The following is a 20,494-nucleotide window of genomic DNA, read 5'->3' as shown; positions in this document are numbered from 1 at the left end:
ACGCGTATTTTGTCTTCGTCGTTCGTTCAGTTAACACGTCTGCGCGGTTGGCTAAGATCCACAAAATAAACAATTTAACGTTTTATCTTTTTCTTTTTTTGGTTCGTTCTGTTTCTTGTTTACTGTCTGTAGAAATATAAATATTTTTTTTTTATATTTTTGTTGTTCTTTTATTTGTACGAATAATACGTAGCCAAGATCAAAGTGTGTTTCATGTTCTGTTGGTTGTTGATTTTTTCGCCCTGTTACAATTTATGAAGTGAAAAACAAGTGCTTTTTTGTACCGTTCAGTTCTTCTTTTTTTGTTGGTCTTTTGTTTCGTTACGTTTAAATTTTTTTGGTTTGTGTGTGTGTGAGTTTTTGAATCTGTTCTGATTCTGACCGACAGGCACTTTAAAAAAAATTGTGTTGAAAATAAAATAAAATCAAAAGAAAAACGAATTTGTGCTCAAATTGCCCAACTACACAAAACCAGCCACAAAAAACATCACAATAAAAAAAGGTTGTACAAAAAAAATTTAAGAATAAAAAGTGTTTCATATCGTGTAAAAGAAATAAATTGTGAGTGTGTAAATTGTTTTGGCTCTTCAATTTCCTTTTTCATACACAATTTCTGTGTTTTATTGAAATAAATTCGCGGTATCATTCAAAAGAAATAAAAAAAAGAATTACACCAAACAAAAAAAATAAACGTAAAGAAAAAATATATAATTTAAACGTTACAATTTAACATTAAAAGATCCCTCCGCTCGTTAAAGAAGTGAAGAAGTAAAAACAAAAACGAAATTGCAGTATCAGCTCCAGTTCCAGCCCCACTCAACTCAACGCAACGCTACTCAACTCAACTGGGAGATTGAAAATTGTGTTAATAAGGTGCGAAAATCAAAAGAATTTTTTTTTATTTAAAAGAAACCAACAAAATATAACAAATAAAAAATAATATAATAGTAATGTAAAATAAACATGAATTAACAACATTGTTAATGGAATAATTGGAATATATTTATGTACATTTTAAATTCATTTATACACATTTATAGTTTTTGCTCTTTTTTAACTTCTTTTTTGATTTAAATTGGTTGAAATTCGTTTAACATGTAACTGTGTTAACAATTTGAAATTGTTTTTGAATTGGCTTGGATTTGCTTGGTTGATAGTCAAGTTCAAGTTTGAATGGAAATTTAAATTTAACAAGATTTTCATATGAATATTGAGTAAAATTAAATAAATTATATGTTGGATTTGTGGATAATTTCGATATCATTTCAATTGATTTTTTTAAGGCTGACTGAGACAAAAAATACGGGGGATAGATTGGTTTTGACATTCCGTCTGTAAGACATCAAAATATTCTGCGTCCTCATAAGATTCTAAGACAAATGTCCCTCCGAAATACTGTTTGTTAGTTCAAAGTATGTACTCTGAAATTATACTGTAAAAAATTCTGAAAATTGGTCAACATTTGTCCCTAATCCCCAAAACAGTTCCCCCTCAGAAAATGTGTTGAACATTCATAGTTGTCTTATAATAATTAAAATCGTGATAAAATTGAACATAAACAAGTTTGATATAAACATAGTCTTTCTACCAACTTTTGTGATGATCGGTCCATATAACCCAATAAATAATTTATATATAATGATATCAACATAAATTTCAATATAATTCATATACAATTTTTAAAAATTAAACACTCTATCAAATTCTGTACAGTTGGATCATAACGGTTTCAAATCCCCACTGAATGCCAAAAGTATATAACATAGATAATGAAGTCGATATAACCATGTTCATCTATATGTTAAAATCAACTTTCCGATGCTCCCAAATACCTTAAAAACATGATTGATACATCAATATATAGGGTATAGTTCTAGTTCGGTTGATATCAAAAATTGGGAAAATCGGCCCACAATAAGTAAACGATTTTCGACCTATATCTCGATTACTAAGACGTGTGCAATATGGATATCAAATCAAAGGCATTTAAAAGACTTTTCCAACCACGCAAAGCGGAGCCATTTGAGTTTTTCCGTTGGAAAAATCATAACTTTTGAAGCAAATGAGATAATCAAAAAATTTAAAAGGCATATGATAGATAACACAGAGGAACAAAATTGACATTTTGGTTTGGTGCCGCGGAAAATGTTTTTGATAAAACATGTATGGGACATTACATAGTCAAAACTATATTTAGTTTTTTTTTGAGGAGCTCTTGTTTTTAAGATATCGCGGTTTTAATTTTTTTGGAAACTAAAATTAAAAACGCATTTTTGTACTGGTATTCTACACAAAATTTATCAATTTTGTTTATCTAAGTTTCAGGATATATTGGTGATATCGCAAGGATGTTGAAAATTAACTTTTTTCAGTTTCATCCTTATAAGTTTGACCTAATGTAAAAGGGTTCAAAATTTTTTCACTATATACAATAAAAACATATCAATAAACTAGTTTATATAAAAATATTGAAAATTCGCTGAAAATATACTAACTATTTGGCAAATAACTCAAAGTTTTACAATATTTTTTATATGTATTTCATATTAAAAAAATTATATAAATGTTCGTAACTTGAATGTTTTACACCAGTTTTTTTGATAAATATAATTTCTCTTGTTATATTATTTCATTATGGCTAGTAAGATGAGATGCTGTGTTAAAGATCCTAATATGTTTTGTTACATTTGTGACGAATATATGTTAAAAGATCAGCGAAAATCAATTAAATACACTGTTCTCCAATTATATTTAGCTTACTTTGGTATTCAAATTCGCAACATAGACAATTCCTGGATATATAATGTAGAAATAAATCTATATGTTTGTAAACATTTATTTTTTTCTATAAAATACTAGTGTTTTTAATACAAATGTTAAGACATTCTCACCAAAAACGCTGTAAATGATGTAAATATAAAATTCGCAATATTTTAAAAACGTCAAATGATGTATTAATATTGCTGTAGTTAGATTTAAATGTGTATTAAGAAATAGGACTAATGACTACCTAAAAATTTATTTATAAAAAAAAATAGTTTTTTAGGATGTAAAATTTCGGGATATTATCTAAATATTTCTTAAAATTTTTAACTAATTTTTCATATTAATTAAAAACTATGTTCGCAATAATGCTTTGAATGTGCAGTGGTACATTTTTATTTAAAATTTTCATAATGCACAATTTTATTAAGGATAAAGCTAAAATAGTCGAATTTCAACATTCCTGAAAGATCAGACAAATATGCCAAAACATGCATTAGAATCATTATACTCAAAAGAAGCATATGTTTACGTAGACCAGTCTCAGGCTAAAAAAATTTCACATTCTTAGCTGCATTATCCAAAATTTTGAAGAAAAATACAAAAAAATAGGGTATTCAATGAAAATATAAAAACCGCGATATTTCGAAAACGCGAGCTGACTGGTAAAAAACAAGTATAACATAGTATTGAGGGTTCATCAACATGTACAAAACGTAGTTCAAATCTCGGGCACCAAAATCTCTGTTCCGCAGTGTAATTGATCATCCTATTAAATGAGTGTAAATGGTTCTACCCCTTTAATGTGCCTACTTATGGGTTAGCAAAGTTGAAATTTGTGGAAAAATCAATTTTATTAAAATATTTTTTGGTCTTTTATATTTCTTTTTAAAGATTAAAGATTAGTTGGTTTTTCATGGCCATATGTCATTTTTGGAACCATATATTTTTTCAAAATTTTACCTCTAGAAAAAAATGGGGCAAGGACTGGAAATTTTTACATTAGGTAAAGGAATAATCAAAGAACATATTTTCGAAATATAGAGAATATAGAAATTGATATTTTTGTTTATTTTCCTTCAAATTTGAGAAATATTGAAAAAATGGATAGTTGGTAAATATCGATTTACCTGGACAAATAAAAAGAAATTTTTTTTCCTAATAAATAAATCTGTCTATCAACATAATCAAAAATAATGACGATCCGTTATATAGTTTTCGATATATTGTATCAGACCAAATTACCTAAAAAATTTCTCTTTCTTTGATAACTAAAAATCAGTCAATTTGAAGAGCTATATCTTCTGAACCAAGAATTGTAATAAGAGTAGCATATTTGAATTCATTGGACAATTTACTGTAAAATAGGTTTATTCATGAATTTTTTGATTTTTGCAGCATCACTTGTTCTACGGGAGAATTGTGACCGGCAATGCCTCAAAATCTGTGCCGAAAGACATTAATTGTATTAAGTTAAATAAAACTTAAACCGTTCAAAATTAATATTCTCAAAAATACGTAAATTTATTCAAATATTATACAAATTCATTAAACATTAAAATATTACTCGGTATTTATAAATTTATCCACTTTTTCCGGAAACCCTCCCATTAAAGATTTTATATTGTTGTTTCCTTTGCTATTTTGGACGAGGTGGACTCCTTGGATACCTTTCCTGTGTTCTTTAATTCTTTTTTTACAAGATCCCAAAACCATTCCACAGGCCGAAGTTCTGGTCAGTTGAGTTAATTTGCTTGAATACCACTCAATGGATTTTCTTCATAGTGACATGATGCAAAATCGAGCCAGAAATATGAAGGCACTCTGTGCTGTATTAAGAAAGGTAAATGCCGTTTCGTATGCTTTTTAGTTCTTCAACGCATTACGATCTGGAACTTGCTGAATTTTATAAGGCACCGACCCAGCATTAGCATTGGTTTTGCGCACAAAAGAATCAGAGTATTTAAAAAGGGTTCGGCCGATATTATTAAAATAAACTTAGGAAAATTTAAATTTACATAACTTTTAATCTGTTTATATATTGCATTTTAATCGGCTTAGTAGTTTAGGAGTTATAATAACAAATTGAAGCATGAAAAATCGAAAACGTCAGAAATTGTTCAAGTTTATTACTTTATCGCAAATCCATATGTAATTGGAGTCAATCTTTTCGAATATATTCACAATTAAGTGAATTCGCTCATTTTCACAAAATTTTGGTTTTTTGTTTGATATACATAAAATTGAGTAGTTAATGTTCTTCTTTCGATTGATTGATTTTTGAAAACATTTTTGTTGTTGTGTCATCTATAAAATTTGGGAGTTATGCTCTCAGATTACTATTAGTTGCGCCTCTAGTTGTACCCTATGATGTTTACTTTATTGTTTGCGTTATTAAGCTTACATTTTAAAATAAATTGAAACTATAACTTAAACTTAATGACTTAAAACTAATGATAGGGAATCCATAACAGTACTTAAGTTATTAATGCTAGATGACAATTTATATTGGCTTAAAAACCTTTCAATTTAAAATTGAAAAACTCTTTTCATCAAGATGACTTTGTATTTAATCCAACCCAATGCGCATTTTCTATGCCAGTATTCATCTTTCTCAAATACTATATTTTTGTTATATATTTGTGCTCATAAATAAACAAATTTATAAATGTTATCAATTTATTTTATTGTTTCCATAAACATTTTTCTAGTTTTTCTAATTCAAACTAAAAAGCTGTTGGTTGTATAGAAATAATTGCTTTGAATAAGAAAATACTTTTAAGACATAAACTTGTATCTTTTTTTATTGCTCCAATAAAACGTAAGACTTAAGAAACAAACATAGTCTATAAAATTGAGATCAATGAAAGTTGTTTTTGTTTTCGCTCTCATTTGTTCACAAAACCTAAGACTTAACAAACGAACTTTGGTAAAGAATACAAAAGCAATTATATTGTTGTTGTTGCATTTATTGAAATCTTTAGACATAGGAAACAAACTTTTTCTTTCATTTAAATGTGATCAATGAAATTTTGGTTTAATGCATTTAAATATTGTTTAAACATGTAAAAAGACTAATGAAAAGAAACTGTGGCTCTAACAAAAAACAGGTATTTTAAATAACAATTAATGAAACTGTAAATTAGAAATGTAGAAAAATAAATATTCTTTATGATTTATGCTTAAATTTAAAGAGATTAACGTTTAAGTTCTATTGTAGTTTTTGAAAATATAGTGAAAGTGAAGCTTATATGCAAAGGTTTCAGTTCATAAATTCTGCATTGTGTTCAATTAATTATAAATCAATAAATTATTCGGGAAAGGTAATAAAATATTTCATGTATAGTTATTTCCTGCAAATTTTATGTAAAACTAACTAAACCGCCACATACAATTTGCTGAAAATGAGCGAATTCACATAATTGTGAATAAATTCGAAAAAAATCCATCGGTTTTTATGATTCATATCTCATTTTGTTTCTATTACATATGGCTTTGCGATTTTTTATGATTTTTTTATAACAAAAAAATTGTTATTTTCGCATTAAATATATATTTTTTTGCTTCAATTTGTTATTTTAACTACGAAACTCCTGAGACGATTAAATCGCAATATATACAGGAAAATTTGTACAAAGAATGGGGAAAATGTTTTCAAAATTCAATCAATGAAAGAAGAACATTAACTACTCAATTTTATGTATATCAAACAAAAAAGTAAAACTTTATGAAAATTTGCTGTTTTCACGTAAAAAATATATTTTTTGCTTCAATTTGTTATTATAACTAGTGAGCCGATTGAAATGCTATATATAAATGGATTAAAGGCTGTGTCAACTTTTTTAAATGTATTTTAATAACATCGGAGAAACGTCTAACAAAATTTATAAAATATAATAATCGAAAGTGTAAAAAGATTTCTCCCAACTATTCCAATCACAAAGCAAAGTATTTTATACAAAGATAAAAACTATAATTTATATACAAAAATTAGAAATACGCAATGTTTTCTTTTCAAGAATATCGAAACTTTAATTTTTCTGTATACTTAAGGTTGGTTTATGAAATACTCTCCGGTTGTGGATTCACAATCATTTATGTATAGTTTCATGTTTTCCAGATCATGAATATAGAAATTCTAAAAGGTACTAATAGATTTCGTATCTTTTCAACATGGTTTTTGTTTTTAATACCTTATATGTAATTTTTATGAGTATATATCTGTAATTTATTCTCACTTAGGCTGGGTAACTTATCAATATTTTAAACATAGTTAAACTTTTTTTTTGTATGAAAAAAATATATTTGAACATTGATTATGCCTTAACTATGTTTATAATTTTGTATAAATTACCCGGCCTTAGATATTGAAAATTTTCTTCGAATATGTCGAATTTTGTACCAACAAAACGTCATATGTGGGAAAGTTTTCTTTACTTCTTTAATTTATAAACAAAATTGTCGCTGAGGCTTACCGATTGCTCACAAAAGCTTACGGTGAATGTGTTTCATCGTTTCAACGTGCGAGAGATGGTGTGTGCGCAAAAAAAGTTTCAAGACCAAGAATTGGAAACATTACTCCATGAAAATTGTTGGCAAACTCAACAAGAGCTTGCAAAATCAGTGGGTGCTACTCAAGCAGCAATTTCAAAATGTTTGCGAGCAGGATTCATCCAAAAGCAGGGAAATTGGGTACCATACGAATTGAAGCTGAAAGACCTTGAAAACCTATAAAATTAATAATTTTTAAGAGATCCTATGGGAAACCAGCCGAATCGACACCAAATCCAAATAGCCATGGCGCTAAGGTAATGCTCTTTATTTGGTTTACCAAAAGGTTCATATTTATTATGAGCTGCTGAAATTTGACTAGACCATCTCATGGAAGCCTGTACCGAACGCAACTTATTCGTCAAAAATGCCCAGAATATGCCGTCAGTTATGAAAGCGTAATATTCCATCATGACAACACTGGACCACATCTTGCAATACCTGTTAAAAAGTATTTAGAATGAAGTAGTTGGGAAATTTCGCCTCACCCGTCATACCATGCCCCAACCGACTACTATTTGTTTCGATCGATACAAAACCGTTTCTCTGGGATACGCTTCACTCTGGAGTAGAGTATCCGAAATTTGCTTGATTCGTTCATGGCTTAAAAAGATGAGCAGTTCTTTTGTCTCGGAATCCATATGTTACCAGAAAGATGGGAAAAGGTCATAGCTTACAATGGACAATACTTTGAATACATTTATGTTGTACAAATGTTTCAAAATAAAACTAAAAATTTTAAAAAAAATCCCGCACTTTTAAGTAATACAGCCAATAAATTTCAGTATCTTAGTGGGAACTCATCATAAAATATTCATATACTTATGGTTGATTTCATGTCAAGTGAACCAACATTTGAAATCGATGTATTCCGATCGGGATGAAATTTGCACTAATTCAGACACAGTTTTTCAACAAGATCGGTCAAGAACTCTCAGAGTTAGAGGAGGTCAAGATTTTATATTTCGGCCAAACAGGTATTTTTTCTCATCCATGTAACTTATTAAGTATTGTCCTTAGCTAAATTTTGTTTTAAAAAAATATAAAATTTTTGATTTTTTTTTCCAAAATCAAAAACTTTTTTGACTTTTTTTTAAATGGGCCTTTTACTTTCTCAAAGGAAAGCTTAGATATTTTCCTTTAAGGGGTTTTTGGCCGCTTTGGATGCGAGTTGGATATCTATCAAAATAAAGGTTTTATAATTCAAAACATCAAATTTTGGCCTTTTTTTTTTTTGCAAAATCAAAAAACTTTGTTGACTTTTTTTTTGAAAATGGACCCTTTTTATTTTTTTCTCAAAAGAAAGCTTAGGTCTTTTCCTTTAAGAACATTTTTGTCGCTGAGTGGGATGCGATTGAGATATACAGTGGTGGCCACCAATTTAAGACAAATACTTGAATTTTTTTCATCAACTGAATTTTAAGTGCGATAGAGCCAAAATAAAAGGACCTCTAAGGGTATGAAATTTATTATTAATGTTTCTAGTTTCTGAAAAATGTTTGGAAAAATCGGTAAAACATATATGGACAAAGATATATGGAAATACGTTGACCCACCTCAGCGAACATCCGCTGTTAATAACATGATATGACCGAAACTAATGAAACTAAAAATACGAAATTTGGTCCGAATATTTTATAATAATTATATTATAATGAATTAAATGTGAGAAAATATGTTTATTAAAAAAAAAATTTTTTTGGTCAAGTTGTAGAAAAATTTTATGTGTTCATGGTGAATATGTATGAATTGACACAGTCGAATAAAACACACTTGTGTGTTAAAACCGTCCTCATGCATACATATTTGTGGAAATATTTGAAAAAATAATTGACAATTACATGGAATTTAGCAAACAGTTTTTGTCTTAAATTCCTGGCCACCACTGTATGTAAGTATATCAAAATAATATGTTTGGCCAACATATGAAACTCAGAAATTTCTTGACTGATCCTGTTGAAAAATTGTGTCTGAATTATTATAAAATCGGACTAACATGGTGCAATTTTCATTCCGATTAGAAGACATCGATTTAAAAAGTTTGTTTATTTAACATGAAATCCCTCATATATATAAAAATTAAATTTGAATTTTATGACTAACTGGAATATAACCAAAACAAATTGTATATGAGCAAATTTCGTACTGTCAAGATTGACACCTGCTGCATTTTCAATGACGTTTATGTTAAACAATGTGTTATGCAAATTGCAAATCATCTTATTTAAAAACCAAATACTAAGTAATCACAGTATAAATCTTATATATTTAAAACATTACACGCTCTTCAAAATGAATGAATGAATGAATGAATGAAATCTAAAATTTAATTTCTTATTTACATACATTTACATATTGTTAACCAAAACATTTTGAATTCAAATGTTGCTCAGTCAACTCCACATGAAGTTAAATAGAAAAAATAAAGAAATTTTCACCAAAGCGTGTTAATTTCTTGATAACCCGTACCCAGTTAAATAAATATTTAAACTCTTTATTAAATTTAATTAACGAAAATTTTAATGTTTTCTTTATCAAATTAGAACCCCTTCAATTGGAATCATCATTTATGGAGTAAATGTCATGCTTTCTAATTTTCAAGATTCTGCTTTTATCTTGAAATTCTTGTCTAACAAAACTTGCGTAACGGCGTTCTAAAAGCAAATAATAAAAACGAGAAATATTTCAGTTGGTTCTAGAGTTTTATTTTTCTGTTTTTTTTTGGGTAACACCAAAATAAGCCGTTAACAATGTAAACATTAAAAGAATTAAAAAAAAAACTGAAAATATTTCACCATACAGATAAATAAGTGAGTGAGTAAGAGTATCTGTGTGTGTATTTTTGTTTTAATATTTTATGTATGAATTTTTATTTTTTAACAACACACCTGCTTAAACGAAATAACTCACAAATACTTACGATCAGCAACACTCGCTCGCAGCCACAGTTAAAAACGGAAAAGTGTATGAGAAAAATATGTTGAGATTTTCTCCAGATACCACACGCTCTTATGCAGAGTTATGGACGGACGGAGGGACGGACATGTGTGTGAAGAATACCTTAACATGCAAACACACTCGTTTACATATGAATAATGTTGTTGTCAAAATATTTTAAGTGGTGCTGTGTGCTGTTGGTGGTGGGTTAGTGTTGTTGCATTTTTTCACTTGTTTCTCGTGCCGCTGCTGCTGCTGCTGTAGTTTATGCCACAACTTTTCTTTAACCACTTTTTTTCACAATTAAAATATTTTGCTTTTTTTCTTGTTTTAATTTTTAGGTATCTTAGCGACAAAGTCAAATTAAAAAAAAAACTCTTTACTTTGGTTTTCATTTCCCTTGGTAAGTTGTTGTTTCGAAATGAAATTTCTTAGTTTGTGGTTAAAAGGTTTAACATTTTTTAGCTTTATGGATGTATTGATGCTTAGCTATTGAAGTTAATTATCGTAAAGTATGTATATGTTTAGAAAATAATTTTAATGAACTCAGAGCCGTCTGGTTGGCTGGTTATTCAGTAATCTTGCTCACAAATGTCTGTTCGCAATTTTGAAGAAGGTTTGGTTTATGGGTCTTTTGAAATTGCTTGAAATCGGTTGATTATTTCACCTAGACCCCCGTCTGATTTACATAGGTTGTCCATTGTAAGCTATGACCTTTTCCCATCTTTCTGGTAACATATGGATTCCGAGCCAAAAGAACTGCTCATCTTTTGAGACCAAGAACTAATCAAGCTAATATCGTATACTCTGTTCTGAGGTGAAGCGTATCCCAGAGAGAGCGTTCTGCATCGATCGAAACACGGTCTTGACTAAAAGCGGATGAGGTAGAACTTTCTAAATACTTTATAACATTTATTGCAACATGTGGCCAAGCGTTGTCATGATGGAATATTTCGGTTTTATGTCTGGCCGCATATTCTGAGCGTTTTTTGCCAATGCTCGCTTAGTTGCGTTCAGTACAGGTTCCCTGAGATGGTCTGGTCAGATTACAGTAGCTAATAACTTTTGTTCACAAAAAATACAGAGCATTACCTTACTGCCATGGATATTCGTCTTTGGTATCGATTCGGTTAGGTTAGGTTACGTGGGTTGCTCGAAATTTAGCGAGTTCACTCGGAGGCCGTGTGGTCCATTGTGGTACCCTTAGAAATACTATACCCTTATGCTGAAATTTCGTACATAAAGTGAGAATAGTTTCCCTCCCTAATTTCGTTGACCATGTGATTCCTGTGGTCCCCGTGGGAACCAACCGGTACTTCTAATAAATCTGATCATATTTACTAGTAACACATCTCTGAGACAGTCCAGATCATGGTGTAGTCTTGTAAGGCTGGGCATTCACATAGAAGGTGCTGTACCTATTCCTCCTCCTCTTCATCTAAACAACTTCTACAATAGCTATAACGTGGGTAGCCCATACGTTCCGACATATGTCCAATCATACAGTGCCCAGTAATTATACCCGTAAGAAGCCTAATCGAATTCCTGCTAAGAGACAAAAGAGTCCTAGTTCTATCCTCTGTCAGATTGGGCCAGAGCATTCTGGATATTCTACAAGTGATGATATTTGACCACCTGAGTTCCGTCTCGCTCAAAGCCCATTTATCTATCAATTTCGATACTGTCACCAGGGGAGTGTGAATATCCCTTTGCGCTAGAGATACGTCCAGGGACTAACCGTTGGTTGCGCACTCATCAGATACTTCATTTCCCCGGATGCACTCATGTCCTGGAACCCAAATCAACTCGACGTGATGTTGTGTCAGTTGTGCCAGTGATTTGCTACAATTGAGAAGACATTTCGATCTGATCACATTGGAGTTAAGAGCCTTGATTGATGTAAGGCTGTCCAAGTAGATATGTATGGTCGAATTTTCGAAATTGAGTTCCCGGATTCTTCTCGCGGCTGTATCGATGGCATAAATCTCTGCCTGGAAAACCGGGTAATCGAATAGACATCAAAAGGTCCAGCTCATCTGAGAAGATTCCCGAGCCCGTGCATCTTTCTGTCTTTGAACCATCAGTGTAGATTGAGATCACGTCATCCCTTAAATCGATTCGGTTGGTTGGCCGGGATACACATGCGATCTCTTACGCTTCGGGGTTTCGTAATGTATCCATTTTTCATTGCAAGTAATGGTTCGTATGGTAGCCAATTTCCCTGCTTTTGGATAAATCCTGCTGGATAAATTACTTTGATTTTGCAAACTCTTGTTGAGTTTGACAACAATCTTCATGGAGTATTGCCTCCAATTATTGGTCTTCAAACTATTTGGCTGGGTGATCTTTGTCTTCCATGTCAAAATCACAACTTCGAAGCCGCACAAACCATCTCTCGCACTTTGAAACCATAGAATATATTCACCATAAGCTTTGGTGAGCAATCGCTGTGCTTCAGCGGCACTTCAGCGTCAAAGCAAAACTTCCCCCATGTGACGCTTTGTTGGTATAAAAATCGACATGAATAACTAAGTGAGAATAAGATATGTACTCTTCTAAATGATAGGGTACTCATGGGCCCATTAGGAGAGCGACCAGGTGTCCCCAAAGTAGGACACCTCGGGTATTTTGAATTTTTAAACGATCCAATTTCTTCGTTAGTTTTCCGATTTAAAAAAAATTACATAGAATCTCATCATCGAACACTACCAAAAAACCTCGTCGTAGTTATCAACATATTTATAGCTTAGGACATATACGCATTTGAAAATTAAACTTTCACAATTTTTACACATTCTTTTCTTTTAAATCGGGTCCATTTATTTCCCGAGTTTCTCCATTTTTTCTTTACTGGAATAACAAATAAAAAAAGTATTGTTTAAAAATTATGACTGAGTCCAAAGTTTGAATTTAAAAAATATAAAAAGGCGATTTTTCAGTGTTTTTTGGGAAAAAAGTACTTTTCTTCTCTTTAAGCTATCTAAAAAATGTTTAAGAAGGTGTAAAAAATAATTTATACTTATCGAAAAGGTAACTTTACATCAAATATTTTAAATTAAAAAAAATGTTGATGCCAGGTTCATCTAAAAAAGGCCTTTTTGTAAAATTCAAATTTAGGGAAACAATTCTCAAATCGCATTATCGGAATCAAGAAATAGTAACCCATTTTAGATGGCCCAATATGTTCATTATTTCGCTGGGTGTAAAAATATTCATAAACAAAAGTAAAAAGCATTTTTTGTCATATTTTTCAAAATGTATTCGATGATTTTTTTAATTGTCAAAAGTTGTAGTATATATTTTTTAAAAATAAACAAAACCCCTATCCATTGATTATAATAAGTTTTTATGTGTTTTACGTTTTAAATCTCTCGGAGATAATTATATTAAAAACTTAATTTCCTACTTTGGGGACCCCTGGTGGGACTATGAGTTTCCAATTCAAAATTTAAACTTGACAACACTCCCTCTTTGCGCGTGTGAAATTTCATTTAAACCGGAATAACCGTTTAGATGTTACAGATTTATTTCCCTCTTTTTTCCTATAAAACTGTGCAGCATTGTAAATCCTGAATTTTTAACTCAGACATCCAATAATTTGTGTTACTCTATCGTACATATAGATAAGAAATCTGCTGAGCATATTGGCTTGATTCATCCTTGGTCTTAAAAGATCAGCAGTTCTTCTTCTGAAGAATCCTGGATTTTTAAGTCATACTCTCAATTCAAATATCCAACCGAAAATTTTGTCATTTCTGATTTCAATTAATTTTTACCACAGACATTTCAAATTCAAAGTATTCATCAAATAATCTGGTCCAGAAATATGGCTACTAGTACTTTTTAGAAATTTATACATACTTTGTTCTATAATTTGGTAGAATACGCAGCCTTCCTCAAATATTTCATTTAATTTTCGTATCTCATAATTGCTATTGATGTTTATGGTATAGTTGTATATATCTAAATGTCTATCTTTATTCATTTCACACTCCCCCAGTTACAAAATTGGATTTTTATCTCAAGTTTTAAGCAAACCTCCACTTTGCCAGTAGTACATAGCTGTTTACTTATTTACTGTCTGTATTTTTCATATTTTCCCAATTTACTACTTTTTCCATCAGCTTACTTCCATCAGCATACATACAACATTTTTATTATTTATTTAAGTTTTATTGCATTTTACAGATCTTGTTGACTTGTTGAGCACGCGCAGCTTTACGTATGAGTAGTTTTTCAAACAGCATTCAGTAAACGAATAAGTGAGTGTGTATCTATCTATATAGGAGATTCTCTATCTGTCTAGTGCACATAAAAATAAATACATACGATCATATGAACATTCTAACAAACTCACATCCACACATTAAAACAAATTTTCATTTTTGATTATTTATGCTACCATTTTTCCCAGTAAAAATTTTATGGCAGCACACACTTACTACTCGTACACACACAAAACGATAATGCAGTCGAAACAATAGATCAATGCAGTAGATGTTGCATGTTAACAATAAAAAAATAAAACAAAAAATGAAACAAAAACAACTCAAAACGAATGCACTTGTTCCGTTCGTGTCTGAGTAAAAATACGATCATGTTTTTATGCCATTCATCATATTTATTGGAGAAAAAAAGAAAGAAAAGAAGTAAAACAACGTTTTAAAGAAAAATACATCTCTATGCCGCATTTGAGCTGTAAACGGTGGTAAAGTGGTTGTATCTCTGTGTGTGTGTGAGTATGTGGCTGCTTCATGTTGCATTGTGAAATTGTTATCGTTTGTTTTTGGTTTTCTTGTTGTGCTGTTGTTGTTGTTGGTTTGATAAACAGCCGTTTGTTTTTGCTTCATGCCATTGATCTACTGATCTATATTTTACATTTAAGACGTTTGTTTGTTGTTGCTACAAGTGTTGCTGCTGAAAATGTTGATATTGTTGTTGTTGTTGCTGTTGATTTTGTGCTCTTTTAGCTAATTATCAATTTTTCCTCATCAAATGTAAAACAGAATAAACCTCAACAATGTGTTTTACCATAGTAGTTGCTCAGTTCAGTTGAGCAGCACAGTTTTACCCAATAAACATATACTGCAAGTCTTACGATAATGATTTAGATTAGGAATATCTTTATTATATTGATATACATATGTACGTATATATGAATATATAATTATATGACAGATGCTATAAAAACATAAATGTAAAAAATTATATTATTTGACTATTTTTTATAAGACTTCGTAAATCAGTAAAACAACAAATATTTGTGTGTGTATATGGGACATTAGACTGCTCCAAAATATGAATTTTTAATTTTTCCCTAGAATTATTCCTTTTACTGTGATCAGCTATATACGTTTACATGGCACGAACTGCTATCAAAAAAGTCACAGTTAATTATTTAAATATTAAAGTCCCTGTTTCAACAAGCACTGGTGCTGCCAAATTAATCCAGAGAATGTTAATACAGTTACAGTATAACCACTCTTAAATAACTTTATTGCTTGTTTAGCTGGAATTTTTAATTTCTCTCTTAATTTTAAACTATTTTTTTTAAATAAAATTCTACACCTAATTAACTTAAGAGAAATATTTTGGCACTTGTCAAAAACACATTTACCCCTTGGACATTATATTGGACATATTTGGTGCCCCGATAGATTAGACTACCGTGTGCTGGTCTATCAATCTGAGGGTTGCGGGTTCGATTCCCGACAGAGACTCTGGATGTATCTGCAGACAAGCAAAAAACTTCGAATTTTGTATTTGTTTAAAAAAAAATCGACAGTGCCACCAAGGCCACCTAAAAATATGCTGAAAATTTAATTGATCTAAAGAGTTGTGGGTCAGTTCAGCAATATTTACCAAAAAATCCAATTACAAATATTTTATAATTGATGGTTCAATTACACTGCGGAACAGAGATTTTGGTGCCCGAGATTTGAACTACGTTTTGTATAAATTGATGAACCCTCATTAATATGTTGTACTTGTTTTTTTCCAGTCAGCTCGCGTTTTCGAAATATCGCGGTATTTATATTTTCATTGAATACCGTATTTTTTGGTGTTTTTCTTCAAAATTTTGGGTAATGCAGCTTAGAATGTGAAATATTTTTAGCATGAGACTGGTCTATATAAACATATGCTTCTTTTGAGTATAATAATTCTAATAGATGTTTTGGCATATTTGTCTGATCTTTCAGGAAAATTGAAATTTGACTCTTTTAGCTTTATCCTTAATAAAATTGTGCATTATGAAAATTTTAAATAAAAATGTACCACTGCACATTCAGAGCATTATAGCGAACATAGTTTTTAATTAAAATGAAAAATTTGTTAAAAATTTAATGAAATATTTAGATAATATCCCGAAATTTTACAACCTGAAAAACTATTTTTTTTTTATAAATAAACGTTTAGTCATTAGTCTTATTTCTTAATATACATTTAAAGCTAACTACATCAATTTGTAACTACGAATTTTGTATTTACTTGATTTACAGCGTTTTTGGTGAAAATATCTTAAAATTTTTATTAAAAACACTAGAATTTTATAGAAAAAAAAATAAATTTTTACAAACATATAGATTTATTTCTACATTATATATCCAGGAATTGTCTAAGTTTGCGAATTTGAATACCAAAGTAAGCAAAATACAATTGGAGAACAGTGTATTTAATTGATTTTCGCTGATCTTTTAACATATATTCGCCACAAATGTAAGAAAACATATTAGGATCTTTAACACAGCATCTCATCTTACTAGCCATAATGAAATAATATAACAAGTGAAATTATATTTATAAAAAAAAACAAAAAACAGGAAATTAAAGCGAATTTTTATTTTTGAGGCGTTCGCTGTCAATTACAGAAAAACGGGCCCTTAACTAACCGAAATATTGATAGTTTAATTAGTTTTTTCTTATAATTTATAAAAAAAAATCGGAGATATTTTGTGATCAATCTACAAAAATAAATCTTAAGTTTATATATAATCTTGCAGGTGTAAAACTTTCAAGTTACGAACATTTGTATAAATTTTTTAATACAAAAAAACATATGAAAACAAGTAAGAAAGTATGGTCGGTTAAGCCCGAGCATATAATACCCTACACTAATTAAAGGAGCAAAATAATTTTTCCTTTAAAATACCAATAATTTACATTCGTGAGGGAGCTATAGCTCCACCATAGTGGGGAGGGTATTATGCGTTTGTGCAGATGTTTGTAACGCCAAAAATATTAGTCTAATACCCACCTTAAAGTATACCTATCGACTTAGAATCACTTTCTGAGTCGATTAAACGATGTCCGTCCGTCTGGTTGGTTGGCTGTCCATGTAAACCTTGTGCGCAGAGTACAGGTCGCAATTTTGAAGATATTTCGATCAAATTTGGTACATGTTATATTCTGGCTGAAATCGGTCCATTATTTCACCTAGCCCCCATACAAATGTCCTTCCGAAATTGGTTTTTATTGGTCATAAATGATTAATTTATAAATGTATCTCCACAAATTGTGCTCCAAATAAGTTTTATATATACAAAATTCATGTCACCAAATTTTGTTACGATCGGTCCATAATTAGACACAGCTCCCATATAGACCCGCTTCCGAAAATCACTTTAACGTGCATAAATCGCTTAGAAATGTTGGTATACTCACAAAATTCAATATAGTAAACTTTCATATAGACATAAATCACACGACCTAATTTCATGGTGATCGGACCATCGGTCATAGCCCCCATATAAGGCCCACTTCCGAAAATCACTCAAAACTATAAATTATTGAAATTTTAAAAGAAAAATGTTTTGCTCGACCATACTTTCTTACTTGTTTTATATAAATTAGTTTATTGATATGTTTTTATTGTATATAGTTTGACCATAGGTCAAACCTATAAGGATGAAACTGAAAAAAGTTAATTTTCAACATCCTTGCGATATCATCAATATATCCAGAAATTTAGATAAACAAAATTGATGTCAAAGAAAAGATAATTTTGTGTAGAAACCGCGATATCTTAACAACAAGAGCTGCTCAAAAAAAAACTAAAGATAGTTTTGACTATGAATTGTCCCATACATGTTTTATCAAAAACATTTTCCGCGGCACCAAACTAAAATGTCAATTTTGTTACTCGGTGATATCCGAGTTCATCATTTTGGGTTTCCGTGAAAACGATGGAATTAATGAAGGTCAATTCTGTAGTCTTCAATTACTGGAGTCTTATTAATCGAACTGGTAATTCAGATTTATTGCTTCATTCAGATTTAAGTACAATGTGTATGTGAAAGGAGAATACAATATTGAGGCTGGCGTTCCACAGGGAAGTATTCTCGGTCATACCCTTTTATTAATTTACACCTTCGAATTGCCTACGTGCGATACACAGAGAGCCTATTATTCAGCCCAATCTCCAACAAACTGAAACTTTTAAACTGTAATGGATAGATTTTAGGATTGTCATTATCTTTAAAAAATCAAATAATTTGTGGTATTTACTGTAACCATTTCAACATTTTTAACAATATTATAGCCACAGTAACTATTTATATGATTGTGGTAACAATAATATAGTTAATTTACGATTCACATGATTGTATCAACCATATATATGGTTACAGTAAACAAGTATATATTTACTTATACTAGCATATACAAAATTATAAAAGAAGCTAAATTGTTAATTGGGTAATGTTTTGACTCATTTCTACACACATCGAAATGGTTTTCTACGGTAAATATTTGTTTTTTTGTTGGTTTAACGTTACTTTTCATTCTACTTGCCGTTTTTTTTTATTTATTTTTACATTTTACACATTTTAACAATTTGGCGTCTGGCCAAAAAAAAAAAAATATAAAAAAATAAGTAGTAATTTATATTTATTTATTAATGTCTCATTCACATGCTTTTGAAAATGTAATTACATATATACTTACATATTTAAGACCTAGATTTTTGTATATGCAGACAGATTTTGTAAATTTAAAAAAAATTTCGGTAAATTTAAATTTCAAATAGAAATGAGATTAAGTCAATTGCAATCAGTTTCAATAGGGTTCGTCCTTGCTAAATTTCGTTGTTTGATCAACAAAATTTCGATCTGACCAGAAAATTATTCTAAGATTAACATAAATGATGTTTAATTTAATTGAAGTTTAATCAACATAAATGCTTTATGGCATTTATGTGGTACAGAATAAAAATATTTTGAAAAATTATATCTTCCATTTCAAACTGGCTGAACCGATTGGCATGAAATTAATTTCACATTAACATTAACTTGAGAATTTAATTTAATTTTCATGTTTTTTTATTTTTAATCTAATTAATTGATAACATTTCTGCTTTCCTATAATTTCAGCTGCAAACAAATAACAATAAAATCTGTGCTGCTTAACTGTGGGAAATTAATTTAATTAGTTGCAGTTAAAAGACAAAAATAATAAACTTGGAGTTATTTGAGTCGTGCCACACTTTACATCGTTGCAGTTTCTTGTTTCTTGTGTGGTAAGTTATATTATTCAACAATACATATATTTTAATTTGTTAATTTTATTACTGCAAGAGAGACTGGGTGGTCATTTTTCACATAAGATACCGTAACGCACTGTTGAATCTTAATATATATTAATATTAAAATCACAGCGTTTTAACGATTTATCATGTTATTGATCAGTCAAGTAAAAATGTTCTGAGCTAATTTTATAAGTATTGTTAGTTAAGCTATAAATTTGCAACTTAAAAACGAAAACAGAACCAGGCAAAGCTTGGAGAAATTTATAAATGTGAAACCTATCATAGACATACAGCATTATATGCATTATATTTGGAAATTATTTATTTGTAATAAATATCAGCCTTCCTAACTACATTATAAAATAAAACGAATAATCTAACAAGAAATTTTATGATTTCTCACGATTTAATATTGACAAATATCCACTAAATCACAATCAATTACTAAGCAAATTTGTCTGGGAGCCATCACCTTAACAAGCATTTAATTTCTTAAATTTATCGATTATTGAAAGGAAGAAAAAAAAGCAAAAAAAAAACAATTAACTTTTTAATAATGTGCCCCTTAAAAGCCACGATTATAAACATTCAACTAAAACCTATTCAATATTCCTTCATTCGTCTGCAAAAACTCAGTCAATCAATTGCTGAGAGAATTATGGAAAAACTAGAAAGTAAAATGCGATTATTTTTGTTGTTGCTTGTATGGATTTATTTCCT

At 30.0% G+C, this 20,494-nt stretch overlaps 1 protein-coding gene across 1 annotated transcript in view; it reads left to right on the top strand.

Annotated features, from left to right (window-relative positions):
• Positions 1-776: 776 nt before the first annotated feature.
• The window catches only part of m (miniature), a 109,376-nt gene continuing 89,658 nt past the window's right edge, over positions 777-20,494 (top strand). The window contains exons 1-2 of the mRNA XM_065509169.1: positions 777-873; positions 19,620-19,765. The gene's annotated coding sequence lies outside the window, so the exon portion shown is untranslated. The remainder of the gene's footprint in view (positions 874-19,619; positions 19,766-20,494) is intronic.

Source organism: Calliphora vicina, chromosome 4 (genome assembly GCF_958450345.1).
Source record: "Calliphora vicina chromosome 4, idCalVici1.1, whole genome shotgun sequence".
Taxonomy (NCBI): Eukaryota; Metazoa; Arthropoda; class Insecta; order Diptera; family Calliphoridae; genus Calliphora; species Calliphora vicina.
This window is presented reverse-complemented; position numbering and strand designations above follow the sequence as displayed.